A 14,860-nucleotide genomic window follows, 5' to 3' on the forward strand; every position below is an offset into this window, starting at 1 on the left:
CTTTAAGTCATGACCACCAAAGGTGAGATGGGCACCGGCCCTAGAGGGAAGAAAGGGAAGAAGTGGGGCGCCGGCTTAAAAAGAGATAGAGAGAAGAATAGGCCGACCGCCAAAGAGAATAAAAGAGAGAGAACTTAGGTTGTTTTTGAGCACCACCCTCCTCCTCTTTTATATTCTTTGCTAGTGGCAAAAAAGGAAAGTTTTAATAAAATTTTTCTTTTATTTCTATTGTGGATGGTTTAAAAAAAAGGGAAGATTTTAACAAAATTAAAATCTCTCTTTTAAACCATTGTAAATAGTTATAAAAGGAAAGATAACAAAATTTTGTTTTAAACAAAATCTTCCTTTTATTCCTATAATGGTTGTTTACAAAAAAAGAAAGATTTTAACAAAATTAAAATCTCTCTTTTAAACCATTGTAGATAGTTATAAAAGGAAAGATAACAAAATTTTATTTTAAACAAAATCTTCCTTTTATTCCTATAATGGTTGTTTACTAAAAAGGAAAGATTTTAACAAAATTAAAATCTCTCTTTTAAACCATTGTAGATAACCATAAAAAAAAAAGATTTTAATAAAATTGATTTTAAATAAAAACTTCCTTTTCTCTTCTTTTATGGTATGGTCGGCCCCTTGCTTGGACACCAAGGAAGGCTTGGCCGACCCACATCTTGGGCACCAAGCAAGGCTTGGTCGGCCCTTTACTTGGGCACTAAGCAAGGATGTGGTCGGACCCTTTCTTGGGTAGGAAGGATAATCAAAATGGGTGAATGCGAGGCTTTATAGAGGCTACAACAGGGACCTAGAGGAGGAATTGGTTTTGACCTCCTGATGAGCATGAGCTTCCTGTGTTCGACCCGAACACCCAACTCAAGTTCATCAATAATAACTCATATCACTAAAGAGTTATTATTGAACTACCGCACCGATCCCATATTACATTATGAGCTCTTTCTTATCATGAGTGCATTAATCTCCCTGTATTTAAGATATCGAATGTCCATTAATTAAATGAGTAACTGACAACTCACTTAATTAACATCTAGCTCCAAGAGTAGTACCACTCAACTTCATTGTCATGTCGGACTAAGTCCACCTGTAGGGTTTACATGACAATCCTTATGAGCTCCTCAAGGGGCATTATCAACCTAGATAACTAGGACACAGTTTCCTTCTATAATCAACAACACACCATATAAATAACACAATTTCCCAACTTATCGAGCCTATTGATTTAACGAATAAATCTCCCCCTTTGATAAATTAAAGAAATAAATACTAAGTATATGTGCTTGTTATTATATCAGGATTAAGAGTATGCACATCCATAATAATAGAGGTTTTGTTCTTTTATGCAGTCAGTATAAAAGGAACAACCTCAAATGGTTCTGCTCAATACACATATAGTGTACTAGTATAATTTTATAGTCAAGATAAACTAATACAAAATCACATTACAATCATTCCAATGGTTTGTCCCAATCCATCTTGGTTGTGAGCTACTATTTATAATTTATAAGGAACCGATAACATGATCTTCTGTGTGGCACCACACACCATGTTATCTACAATATAAATTAAATGGACAACTACATTTAACTAAATGCAGACATTTGACCAATGTGATTCTCATTTCAAAATAAATGTTTATACAAAAATCTAGGCTTTTAGTATACATTCTAACAAATTCAACTCCTAAAGCCCACTCTTCAAGCCTAATTCCAAAAGCTCAATTTCAGTTTCTTATTGGATTCAGATCTAAGCTCTAATGGATACCCTTTCCTTAACCCAAACCCGATCCACTAAGAAACCTAACCCTCCCCTTCATCACTCACACGACGACATAGTACAGACCTCCCATCTCTGGTTCGTGACTTCTCGGCTCGCGACGCAACTAGGGCACGCGCCCGCTGGCGCCTCTCCTTTCTTCCTTTTCTCTCCTGCCGGCGGCCCTGCTTCTTACCTTTATTGCCGCCGGCCGACCCTCCACAGTCCACCTCTTCTTCTCGATTCCAATCAGCGACGGCAGCGAGCATAATTGGCGAGAGCAGTAGGTTTCGGCAGCGATTCTGACCAAATCCACCTCACCGGAGGGGTTCTTCGGTGTGATCTCCACCGTCCAGCTTCTTCCTAGCAGCTTCATCACCTGGGGTTCAGGCGGCATGGCAAGGAGGCAGCGGCGACGGTTCATCCATTTCACAGCGCCTTCTCACAACTGGTCAACTTCCATCTGAGGGGGTTCTTCGGTGGAAGATCCGTTCACCATCATCGTGTCGAAGCGTGTAGCATTCCGATAGTGAGCTACTGTCCACCGGCTTTGAGGGTTCCGGAGTCGGACCCTTGTGTGATGGCAAGGGTAGTCATTGGTATTGGAGGTTGACATGTAAATTGTGGATGGATTAACTTAGTTTAATTTTGTTAATTTTGTCAATATCCTTATGTTGATGCTTTTGATTGAATGTTTGTATCAAACTTGATTCCTCATGTTTAAATTGCACGTATTATGCTTAATTAGTTTCATGCACGCGACGTGTTCGATCAATGCTTCAATCAATAGTTAGGTTTATTTTGATGCATTTTAGTTTGGTTAATTCTTACTTTGTCTTGTTTTTTCAATTTCTTTAAGTTCTAGCTTTGATTGAATGCAATTAGGTTATGTTAGATTAGATTTCTTTAATGCTTTAGGATTCATTAAATGCTTTACTTTACTTTACTTCATGTTACCTTTTATTTTCTGCAATTGTAGTTAGGTTAGGCTTAGCTTTATTACTCGCATTGTCTTTCATTTATTAGATCAGGTTTTATTTAATACTTTGTTATTTCATTCCTTAGTTTAATTGTGTCGATAGTTAATCTATAGCGTAGTGTGACAATGCGTTGTAGATTAATTATTCACACTTAGTTAGATTTCATTCCAGTACTAGATTAGTTTCCTATGCTTTGCTTTTCATTTGTTAGATTTAGAATCAAAATCCAAAACCCCCATTTTCATATTAAAACCCCCAAAAATAGGAATAATATACGATCCTAAGTTTACCATCTTATTGTTACTTTCGTTGGCGGACGACCCGAGTCATTTCTATGCTATATTAGTGTAGGAGGGGTTTGGTACTTCATTGTTTGATCCCCAATTCATGACAAATTGGGACATAATCAAATTGGTGACGTTGCTAGGGACTTGTAGCGGTGTTTGGTATTTTTAGAATTATTTTTCTATTTTCTCTCTTTTCTTGTTTCTATTTTTTGTGGTTGCAAAAATTAAAAAATATTGTTAGGGTTTAATTATTTTATCTCTTGTATGCATGCGTGTTATCTTGTATATTTTCATGTGTCTTTTGATTGTATTTGCATGAGTGTTTCAGGAAAGACCAAGAAATATGTGTATTATCAGTAGTTTTAGAGTTTCAGTGTGTTCAGGATCTCAGATTTGATGAGTAAAATGAAGAACAATGAAAAGACTCTTAGAGAGCTTTGGGCACAAGATTTGTCAGTTGATTCATTCTGCATTAGTTATTCTGATTTAGAGACAGACTTTGAGTTATGAACTATTGTACATTTATTACCAAAGTTTCATGGACTTTCTGGTGAAGATCCCAACAAACATCTGCATGATTTGGAGATGGTTTGTTCTTCATGGAACCCACTTGACATATCAGGAGATGATGTTAGACTTAGAGCATTTCCATTTTCAGTAGCAGATTCAGCAAAAGATTGGTTGTATTGTCTCCCACCCAACTCCATCACCTGTTGGATTGAGATGAAGAAATTATTTCTGGCGAGATTCTTGTTGGAATGTATACTAAAAGTCTAGCTTTTGTAAACATTTATTTTTGAAATAAAAGAATCACATTGGTCAATATCTGTATTTATTTATTAAATGTAATTGTTCAATTAATTTATATAGTAAATAACATAGTGTGTGGTGTCACACTCAGAAGATCATGTTGTCGGTTCTTTATAAATTATAAACAGTTGCTCGCGACTAAGATGGAAAGGAACAAACAATTAGAATAGTCGTAGTGTAATTAAGTATTAGTTTATCTTGACTAATAAATTACACTGGTACACTCTAAGTGTATTGAGTAGGACCATTTTAGATAAGTTCTTTTTGTACTGACTTAATAAAAGAATTAGACCTTAGTTATTATGGAAGTGTGTACTCTTAATCCTAATATAATAACAAGCACATATATTTAGTATTTATTTCTTTAACTTATCAAAAGGTGAGATTTAGCTTGATAAATCAATAGGCCCGATAAGTTGGGAAATGATATTACTTATAGTGTGTGTTGTTGATTATAGAAGGAAAATGTGTCCTAGTTATCTAGGTTGAGAATGTCCCCAAGAGGAGCTCATAAGGATTGTTATGTTAAACCCTGCATGTGGACTTAGTCCGACATGACAATGAAGTTGAGTGGTACTACTCTTGGAGCTAGATATTAATTAAGTGAGTTGTCAGTAACTTACTTAATTAGTGGACATTCGTTATTTTAAACACAGGGAGATTAACACACTCATAATAAGAAGGAGCTCATAATGTAATTTGGGATTGGTGCGGTAGTGCGATAATAACTCTCTAGTGGAATTAGTTATTATCGATGAACTTAAGTTGTGTGTTCGGGGTGAACACGGGATACTCAAGCTCATCGTAAGGCCAAAATCAATTTCTCCTCTAGGTCCCTGTCGTAGCCTCATTAAAGCCTCAAGTCTATCCAAAAAAAGACCCATCTTGGTGTCCAAGAAGGGGGCCGGTCCATTGCTTGGTGACCAAGCAATGACCGACCACATCTCCTCTTAAAGGTCCGGCCTTTTGCTTGGTGCCCAAGCATGTAGAGGCCGACAACAATAATTCAAACAAGGAGGGGTGTTTTGAATTTTTAAAATCTTCTCTTTGTAGGAAACTACAAGTTTTAAAAAAGAGATTTTAAATTTAAAACTTTCCTTATTTGAATTAGGTCACATGTTTTAAAAGAAAGTTTAAAAGATTTTAAAACTTTCCTTTTTTAACCATCCTCATGGTTTAAGGAAAAAAAAGGAAGAGAAGTTTTAAAATTTAAATTTTCTATCACCATGTTAAAAAAGGAAATTTTATAAGAGAAGTTTTAAATTTTAAAACATGATTTTAATTTTAGAACTTTCTTTTTTTAACTTCTACTTTAGGAAATTAGAAGAGAACTTGTAAAATTTTATAAGGGTTTATAAAATTTTATAAAAAAATTTCTTTCTTTCCTTGATGAGGTGGCCGACCACCTTGCTGATGGATCGAAAGCGCTAGAGGGGGGTGAATAGCGCTCGTGGCTATTTTAACGATTTAAAATACAGAATAGAAACGCAGCGGAAAGTAAAATCAAACACACAGAGACGCAGGTGTTTTACTTCGTTCGGAGCCTATGGCGACTCCTACTCGAAGGCCCGCGGTCCTTGACCGATTTCGGTGGGCAACAACTATATATTGGAAAGATTACAATTTGAATTACAATTAATGCAGTAAGTAAACTAATACCGACAACAAAAGATCGAAGAGTCTGAGCTTCGGGTTGTCGACGTCGAGTAGTAGCACTTCAAGGTCGTCTCGTTGGCAACACTTCACAGAAGAAAGCTTAGAATGTGTTATACTTTGGCTGCACCCCCGACCCTCTTTTTATACGACATTCCGGGCACCTGGATCCCTTCCGGGCGCCTGGAGTGTGACGTGGCTAACCAACCAGGATGCTCCACGTGGCGAAGTCGCGGCAGGGATAAAACTTGGTCGCGGGCGCCCGGACCTGTTCCGGGCGCCTGGACCTCCGGGCGCTCGGATCCATCCCGGGCGCCCGGACCACATTTTTCCAGCAGGTTCCTCACCTGCAAAACAAGGTTAGTCCGAGCAAATACCCTACAAGACAGTGTTAGAATCTGATAAAACACAGTAAGGAATAACTGACAGTCTTCGGACTGTCCGAGTCTAACTTCGGATTCCCAACCGGAAACCCTAGGTTGACCCGACGCCTATTGTTCCCTCTACGGGGAACGCGTCCTCACCTACTCCCCTCAGGAGAGATTACCTGATGCCAGTCCAGTCCTCCAGACCGACTGGACTTTCTGCTTAGGGTTACCACCCCCTAGGGTTTTTCTCCACCTAGGGTTTCCACCCCCTAGGACCTAAGGTTGTCACCCCTTAGGGTTTTCCTCCACCTAGGGTTACCGCCCCCTAGGACCTAAGGTTGTCGTCCCTTAGGGTTTTCCTCCACCTAGGGTTACCGCCCCCTAGGACCTAAGGTTGCCGCCCCTTAGGGTTTTCCTCCACCTAGGGTTACCGCCCCCTAGGACCTAAGGTTACACCCCTTAGGATTTTCCCTTTGCCTAACCGCAGCTAGGACTTTCATGAAACACTTATTCAGCACGTTAGATCACCACAAACCTTAACTTTGAATCCTTTGTCATTATCAAAACTCAGGTTCGATCGTCGGATGCTCCCCGCACCAACACTTGCTTGGTGCCCAAGCAAGGGGCCGGCCAAAAGAAAATTAAAAAAAAATCATCATCCAATTAATGTTTGGTGATTGATTCAATCAAGAGGAAAGAAAAGGAAAAATAAAAGGGAAAAGGAAAAACAAGAGGAAGATTTTAACTTTTGTAAAAAGTCTTTCCTTATTTACCTTGGGCAAGTAATATAAAAGAAGGAGTGAGGAGTCCTCATGAGAGATCAATTCTTATTCTCTTTGTGGAGTCTCTCTAGGTGGTCGGCCCTCCCTCTCCCGTCTTCTTTTTTCCTTTGCTCTCTTCTCCTTGGTGGTGGTGGTGGCCGGATTTTAGAGGAAGAGGAAGAAAGATTTTGGGTGGTGTTCATCTTGGAGAATCGTCGCCCACACGACGTCCAAGGCGAGGCGAGGAATATGGAAGAAGATCTCGAGGTCATTAGCATACAAAGTGAAGGTATAATTAGCAATTATTTTCCGCATCATGCTAGTTATTTCTGTTAGGACCTTCGGATAGCGGCTAGAGAGGGGGGGTGTGAATAGCCGACCCCAAATTCTCGTTTCTTCCTAAAATTTGAGTTAGTGTAGCGGAAATAAAAAGTAGAAACGAAAATGGAGAAGATCAAACCTCAAACGCAACGATATAACGAGGTTCGGAGATGATACTCCTACTCCTCGGCGTGTCCGTAAGGTGGACGAATCCTATCAATCCGTCGGTGGATGAGACCCCGGAAAACCGGCTAATAAAAACTCCTTCTGGGTGGAGAAACCTCGCCACAATCTCTCTTGCAACAGCAAGATCGGAGTACAAGAAATACATCAAGAAGTCAAGAACAATATGAATGTAAAAATACTAGTTTGCTTGCCTTCTCGTCGACTATTGATGAAGCAGCAACTTCACGGATGCCAACCACAGCACAGCAGCAACTGTTCAGTTGGAAACTCAGCCGAGGGAAGCTCACACGAAGCTTCAGGGATGAAGAGCTCAGCAAAGCTCAGATCGCAAGGAGGAAGAGTCAAGAAGAAGTCCCAACAGTAGAGGCCCTCCACCTTATATCAACCTGCGAAGAAGACAAAGAAGAAATCTAGCCGTTGTGACTCAACGGCTAGACCTGGACCGATCAGGCTCCACCCTGATCGGTCCAGGGTGGATCTGATCGGTCAGGGGACCGATCAGGCCCTACGCTGATCGGTCCCCAGACCGATCCCAACTCTCACAGAGAGTTGGTTGCTATCCCTGATCGGTTTGTGGACCGATCAGCCTTCTTACTAATCGGTCACCAGACCGATCAGATAACTCACAGAAGGTTTCTGTGTGGTTACTGATCGGTCACCAGATCGATCAGATGACCCAGTGTTTCACTGGATCGGTCAGCAGACCGATCCAATTTCCCAGCCTTAAACCTAAAGCCTTCCTGATCTAGAGAACGAGCTACCGAGCTCTCTCTGACCTAGTCCGGAGAACGAGCTACCGAGCCCTCTCCGACTTCCACGTCTGGTCTAGAGAACGAGCTACCGAGCCCTCTCTGACCTAGTCCAGAGAACGAGCTACCGAGCCCTCTCCAACTTCGTCCGGTCCAGAGAACGAGCTACCGAGCCCTCTCTGACCTAGTCCGGAGAACGAGCTACCGAGCCCTCTCCAACTTCCACGTCCGGTCCAGAGAACGAGCTACCGAGCCCTCTCTGACCTAGTCCAGAGAACGAGCTACCGAGCCCTCTCCAACTTCGTCCGGTCCATAGAACGAGCTACCGAGCCCTCTCGACACCGGAGGTCGGACCGAGCCCTCTCCAACTTCGTCCGGTCCGGAGAACGAGCTACCGAGCCCTCTCTGACCTAGTCCAGAGAACGAGCTACCGAGCCCTCTCCAACTTCGTCCGGTCCAGAGAACGAGCTACCGAGCCCTCTCTGACCTAGTCCGGAGAACGAGCTACTGAGCCCTCTCCAACTTCGTCCGGTCCAGAGAACGAGCTACCGAGCCCTCTCTGACCTAGTCCGGAGAACGAGCTACCGAGCCCTCTCCAACTTCGTCCGGTCCAGAGAACGAGCTACCGAGCCCTCTCTGACCTAGTCCGGAGAACGAGCTACCGAGCCCTCTCCGACTCCATCCAGTTCAGAGAACGAGCTACCGAGCCCTCTCCGACCTCCCATGCCAAGCTTCCATACTTGGACTTTTCCCCGTGCCAAGCTCCCTGCTTGGACTTTTCCCGTGCCAAGCTCCCTGCTTGGACTTTTCCGTGCCAAGTCTCCATACTTGGACTTTTCCCGTGCCAAGCTCCCTGCTTGGACTTTTCCCGTGCCAAGCTCCCTGCTTGGACTTTTCCCGTGCCAAGCTCCCTGCTTGGACTTTTCCGTGCCAAGTCTCCATACTTGGACTTTTCCCGTGCCAAGCTCCCTGCTTGGACTTTTCCGTGCCAAGTCTCCATACTTGGACTTTTCCCGAATCAGGTCAACTCAAGTCGGGTCAACTAGATCAACCTTGACCAAAGGTTGCACCCACAATCCCTCAAGTTCCTATTCTTGTCAAACATCAAAATATAACTTCTCCATTCTTGTCAAACATCAAAATATACCTCGAGTCAGGTCAACTCGAGTCGGGTCATCCAGGTCAACCTTGACCTAAGGTTGCACCAACAATCTCCCCCTTTTTGATGTTTGACAAAAATCATAATCAAGTTAGGTTAAGCCGATAACCTAACTTAGGTTTTCCAATAGTTCTCCAATGTTCTTTCTTGAACTTTCTCTGAACATTCTCCCCAAACTCCAATGTTCTTCCTTGAACATTCTCTGGACATTCTCCGCCTTTTTGACACACATCAAAAACAGTGAATCAAGGTCAAGAGTTTCTTCCTAATTAAAGTCTCATACCTTTCATTGAAACCCTTAATTTCCCCCTTGATACTAAAATCAACAATCAACTTAGTGATAATCCCATATCACTCATCCTCAGAAATCTTGACGAGTAAAAACTCCCCCTAAAGGTCAAATCCCCCTTGACCATTAGGTAAAACTCCCCCTAAAGGTCAACTCCTCCTTGACCATTGCACCAACAATGTCTTGGAGAGTTTCAACCCTTTAGAAATCTAAAGCACCAACTTCCATAGCTGAAATTTCAGACAACAGTCGAAAATCAGCATTTTGGCACGCTCTGATCGGTCACCAGACCGATCAGGACTCCACTAGATCGGTCACTAGACCGTTCCACACTTCCCTGGATCGGTCCAGTGACCGATCCACACTACTCTGGACTGATCAGACTCTTCTCTGATCGGTCCACAACTCTCTGATAAGAGTTCTGAATTTTTTTTTCTTTCCCGAAATTCAGAAACCCCTAAAAAATTACAGAAAATTCCAAAAATTGTAAAATTTTGAGGATACATTCCTCATAACATATATTATCATGGAAAAATAGTTTTCTATGAAAATAACTTCCATTTTTAAATATTGATACAAAGTTCGAAAGACTTTGAAATAGCTCAAGGTTAATCCATCTTTGTATTAACTTGCTCAATGATGAATGCTATCACTAGAAAAGCTTCATCAAGGTTTTTCAAATCAATTTTGAAATGATTTTAAACCATTCAATTTAGGAGCACAATCTTAGGGCTAAATGTACATGACTTGTACACAAGTTTTCCCTATGATCCTCAATTTTAAATTAGGCTCATCTAGGTACAAGAACTATGCACCTTGATCCTAACTCATCATCCTAATATCTCACACACATCTAATGGTGCATCAAACACATCCAAGTCAATTTTGATGTGAGATATGAGTTTAGGTCATCTTAAGCTAAGTTCTCATGCATTTTCTAAACAACAATTAGATTTCCATATCAAATTGTGTTTTTATCCTTAAATCAATTTAATTGATCATAAATGCAAGAGATGATGACATGGCATAAAATAATATCATAAGTGGAAACATGTGCCAATGTCATGATGTCATGGCATAAAGTATGAAACTTAAATAAGGCATGACATATAACTGACCTAAGTATTATCATGACATTTCAAATCATAATAAGTTAAATATGATGTCATGACATGACATATGACAAACAATGTATGGAAAATAACATATAAAGGTATAGAAAATACCTAATTCTAGCCTTAGTTGCCATTTTTGATAATTTTGATCATTTTACCATAAATTCTATATTCCTAAGTGTAATAGACGTAAAATCATATACTAAAGATTTTTAGATCACTATGTGCCAATTAGATTGACCCTAGAAAACTCCTCAAATGTGGTTGGCACATCTTAATCACCTTAGGAATAATTTTTAATTTCATTTTCAAGGCTTGATTACACCTTGAAAATTCCTAAAATGCCACCTTTTGCCATGAGTAGGTTAACTACCTATCCAATTAAGGTTGGCACACCCTAAACCATCTAGCGTGAAGGAATCATGCTCCTAGGAACCCAATACCTATTTGAGCTCATTGGGTTCACTAAATATTCACTAGGGATGACTTCCCTAGCAACCCTCCTAATGACCCTCCTAGGCTTTAAAGCCTTGGTCATTTAGGATTCATCAAAATCAAACCTAGGGGTGACTCCCCTTGTGACCTTGGTGATGGTCTTCTTAGCCCTAGGTCTTGTTCCATAATCGAATGGAACATTATGATAAGCGTGCTTGACCACTTGAGACTTAAGTTTGTGACCCAAACCTCTCATGTCCTTGGGCTTTTATTTTTGACCCTTAGACCCTAGAGTTGAATTCTCCAAATTCTTAAGAGCCTTTTTAAAGTGTCAAGTCTTGACCTCAAGACTTGATTTTCCTTCTTTAATACCTCAAGCTTTAATTTTTCATTTTTCTTTGAGGTATTCCTAGGCATATGTCTAGTTGTTTTGGGATTCCTATCTAGGTTTTCCTTAACCTTAGATGAGTTAACTCTAGGGTTGGCATTTCTAGCATTGTCCTTATCTAGGCTAACATGTTTGGCACCTAAGCACATGTATCGGTTTCTATGGTTCTCATGCTTATCATTATTGACAATTGCAATAAAACTACTAGCATGTGTCTTATTAGAATTGCAAGAATGTGCCTTAAAGGATACCTTAGGGTTTGCCTTAGCTCCTCCCATAGATGTGCTTGGTCTCTTGTCCTTGTGAGGTTGCCTCCCCCTTGGACATTGACTCCTATAATGTCCCCTTTGTTTGCATTGGAAGCACACCACGTGCTCCTTGCCCTTGCGTATCGGGACTCCGGCTTCCTTGACTTTTGGTGTCGGTGGAGTCTTCCTAATCCTCTTTGGACATTTACTTTTGTAATGCCCATATTCCCTACACTCAAAGCACATTATATGTAATTTACTTGAAATTAAGTTGCTTGAGTTACCTAGGGTTGAGGATGGATATAAGCTCTCTCCTTCATCTCTTCCGGAGGTAGAGGCTTCTTCTTCTTGCTCCAGTCTTGAAGAAGAACTCTCCTCCTTTTCTTCCTTAGATGTTGAGTAGCCCTCAACTTCTAATTCCATACCTCCATGATGTGAGCTACTTGGCTCCTCTTCATGACTTGAATTGGAGCTCTCCTCATGGAACTTAGCCAAGTTGTTCCACAACTCCTTGGCATTGTTGTATCTACCTATCTTACACAAGATATCATTAGGTAATGAAAATTCAAAGATTTTCGTTACCTCGTCGTTGATTATGGATTGGTGGATTTGTTCCTTCGTCCACTTCTTCTTTTCGAGAGGTTCTCCTTCTTTATCCACCGGAGGAATAAAACCTACTTGTACACAATTCCAATTTACTAGGTTAGTCATAAGAAAATACTTCATTCTTACCTTCCAAAACGCGAAGTCGCCGCGATCGTAGAAGGGTGGAATCGTGACGTCTTCTCCAAGTTGATCCATTCTCTAGCTCGTGCTCCCCCGGGTGTTAATCCGACGAAGAGCGACCTCGCTCTGATACCACTTGTTAGGACCTTCGGATAGCGGCTAGAGAGGGGGGGTGTGAATAGCCGACCCCAAATTCTCGTTTCTTCCTACAATTTGAGTTAGCGCAGCGGAAATAAAAAGTAGAAATGAAAATGGAGAAGATCAAACCTCAAACGCGACGATATAACGAGGTTCGGAGATGATACTCCTACTCCTCGGCGTGTCCGTAAGGTGGACGAATCCTATCAATCCGTCGGTGGATGAGACCCCAGAAAACCGGCTAATAAAAACTCCTTCTGGGTGGAGAAACCTCGCCACAATCTCTCTTGCAACAACAAGATCAGAGTACAAGAAATACAGCAAGAAGTCAAGAACAATATGAATGTAAAAACACTAGTTTACTTGCCTTCTCATCGACTGTTGATGAAGCAGCAACTTCACGGATGCCAACCACAGCACAGCAGCAACTGTTCAGTTGGAAACTCAGCCGAGGGAAGCTCACACGAAGCTTCAGGGATTAAGAGCTCAGCAAAGCTCAGATCGCAAGGAGGAAGAGTCAAGAAGAAGTCCCAACAGTAGAGGCCATCCACCTTATATCAACCTGCGAAGAAGACAAAGAAGAAATCTAGCCGTTGTGACTCAACGGCTAGACCTGGACCGATTAGGCTCCACCCTGATCGGTTCAGGGTGGATCTGATCGGTCAGGGGACCGATCAGGCCCTACGCTGATCGGTCCCCAGACCGATCCCAACTCTCACAGAGAATTGGTTGCGATCCCTTATCGGTCTGTGGACCGATCAGCCTTCTTACTGATCGGTCACCAGACCGATCAGATAACTCACAGAAGGTTTCTGTGTGGTTACTGATCGGTCACCAGATCGATCAGATGACCCAGTGTTTCACTGGATCGGTCAGCAGACCGATCCAATTTCCCAGCCTTAAACCTAAAGCCTTCCTGATCTAGAGAACGAGCTACCGAGCCCTCTCTGACCTAGTCCGGAGAACGAGCTACCGAGCCCTCTCCGACTTCCACGTCCGGTCCAGAGAACGAGCTACCGAGCCCTCTCTGACCTAGTCTAGAGAACGAGCTACCGAACCCTCTCCAACTTCGTCCGGTCCAGAGAACGAGCTACCGAGCCCTCTCTGACCTAGTCCGGAGAACGAGCTACCGAGCCCTCTCCAACTTCCACGTCCGGTCCAGAGAACGAGCTACCGAGCCCTCTCCAACTTCGTCTGGTCCAGAGAACAAGCTACCGAGCCCTCTCTAACCTAGTCAGGAGAACGAGCTACCGAGCCCTCTCCAAATTCTTCCGGTCCAGAGAACGAGCTACCGAGCCCTCTCTGACCTAGTCCAGAGAACGAGCTACCGAGCCCTCTCCAACTTCGTCCGGTCCAGAGAACGAGCTACCGAGCCCTCTCTGACCTAGTTCGGAGAACGAGCTACCGAGCCCTCTCCGACTCCATCCAGTTCAGAGAACGAGCTACCGAGCCCTCTCCGACCTCCCATGCCAAGCTTCCATACTTGGACTTTTCCCCGTGCCAAGCTCCCTGCTTGGACTTTTCCCGTGCCAAGCTCCCTGCTTAGACTTTTCCGTGCCAAGTCTCCATACTTGGACTTTTCCCGTGCCAAGCTCCCTGCTTGGACTTTTCCCGTGCCAAGCTCCCTGCTTGGACTTTTCCGTGTCAAGTCTCTATACTTGGACTTTTCCCGAATCAGGTCAACTCAAGTCGGGTCAACCAGATCAACCTTGACCAAAGGTTGCACCCACAATCCCCCAAGTTCCTATTCTTGTCAAACATCAAAATATAACTTCTCCATTCTTGTCAAACATCAAAATATACCTCGAGTCAGGTCAACTCGAGTCGGGTCATCCAGGTTAACCTTGACCTAAGGTTGCACCAACAATTTCTCTTTGTAAGAATTCTAAACACAAGAGGCATTAGATCTAGTTTTCGAATTTATTTTTTCGAGTTTGTGTTTTCTTTGTTTTCAAATTTGTGATTTGATTGTTCTTTTTGGTTAAACCTAGAGTTATTTAAGGAAATTAAATATTAGCTTTCCTTAAAAGGCTTTGTCTAGGCGGTGGTGGTTGCTCCCATATCCAAGAAGGTCATGTGCCTCGCCATGCAGTTCTGGAAGCCAATTTTGAAAATTAATATTTAATGGAATTAATAACATAGGTGGATTTGGATCAATAGTGTTAAGTTCCGCTTGCGATCCAAATCTAAACCATTAAGAACAGATAAGTTAAATTTGGAATCAATGATGTTAAGTTCCGTCTGCGATTCCTAATTTAATTTCTAAAGAACACAATAAGTTATTTAAGGAAAGGTTTGACACTTGTACAAAATTTTTGTACAGTGGAACCGGTACGATTTTCCTAGGACTAACAAACAATTCTTTCCTGCTTCTAGGATTGCAGCTATTCGGAGGAGTATTTGTGGAATCCAACAATTTACAAGAGAACTGTTTCAAGAATATTGGGAAAGATTTTAAAGACTTGTTGCTAGTTGTCCTC

Source organism: Zingiber officinale, chromosome 3B (assembly GCF_018446385.1).
Source record: "Zingiber officinale cultivar Zhangliang chromosome 3B, Zo_v1.1, whole genome shotgun sequence".
Taxonomy (NCBI): Eukaryota; Viridiplantae; Streptophyta; class Magnoliopsida; order Zingiberales; family Zingiberaceae; genus Zingiber; species Zingiber officinale.